The sequence below is a fragment of the Propithecus coquereli genome, unplaced genomic scaffold (assembly GCF_000956105.1).
Source record: "Propithecus coquereli isolate 6110/MARCELLA unplaced genomic scaffold, Pcoq_1.0 Scaffold200, whole genome shotgun sequence".
In the NCBI taxonomy this organism is placed as follows: domain Eukaryota; kingdom Metazoa; phylum Chordata; class Mammalia; order Primates; family Indriidae; genus Propithecus; species Propithecus coquereli.
This window is the reverse complement of record NW_012144968.1, coordinates 2,216,005-2,216,997: the sequence shown is the minus strand read 5'-3', so window position 1 is coordinate 2,216,997 and position 993 is coordinate 2,216,005.

Genomic DNA, 993 nt, shown 5'->3' with positions numbered 1-993 from the left:
GGATGAAAATAATATATTACGTAACTCCAAATAAATTCTTTGTGGGGGAGCATTGGAATCCTAAAAATATGTTGCATTTTACTTTTAATTGATTTCCAAACACCGATGCACTGTGCTGGCAATATCTACTAAAAGATTAATAATTTATCTTTTATTAGCTTAGAAATGTCATAATATTTAAACTCCACAGCTAAATATCTGTGGTGAATATCAGCTATTTTGGAACATATTATTTACCTACACTACAAAGTGCCAAAAATTTTGCGCAAGAAAGAAATGCAATTTCCTGTACTGTGAACCATTTTTTGGTGTATGGACACATACCTAATGTACTTAATGTTAAATCCTGCAATACTTGAAAATCAACATATTAACAAAAATCCAGAATAGCTCTTCTTTAACTATTTATATTCCGAACTGCCTCATCTATAATTTCTGTGCTTTCCAGAGATTACACAAATATGACACAGTGGGGGTTATCTTGAAAACCACTAGACCCTTTCAGCTACTACAAAATGCAGTGGCAGCTCACTTGCTTAAGGGTCTCAGGCAGATGGATCATATTAACGCTTGTGCACTACGGCTTGTACTGGCTACCAGGGTGTTTCTGGATGTAGTTCAAAGGGTTGACTTTGATCTATGAAGCTGTATACATTTTAGGCCAGAAACTATTTATCCTAAAATCACCCGCAGTGGACAAGATGAAACAGGGACCATTGTTGAAGCTGCTAGCATCATAATTCAAAGTGAGTACCTTTCTCAGTCACGTCCAGCAAGTTGCAATTACCTGGGGAATTCAACTACACTTTTACCTCACTCTTAACTGGATGGTCTAATGTAGAAGATAAAAGCATAACTTTTGCATAGCTTAATATTTCATGTATTATAGTATAAATAAAGTTAAATACTTTGATAAATTTAATTTGCATTTTAATATCCTACACCTCTTGGTTAAAGTATGTAACTGTTTTAAAGACACAGAACAGGACCTTT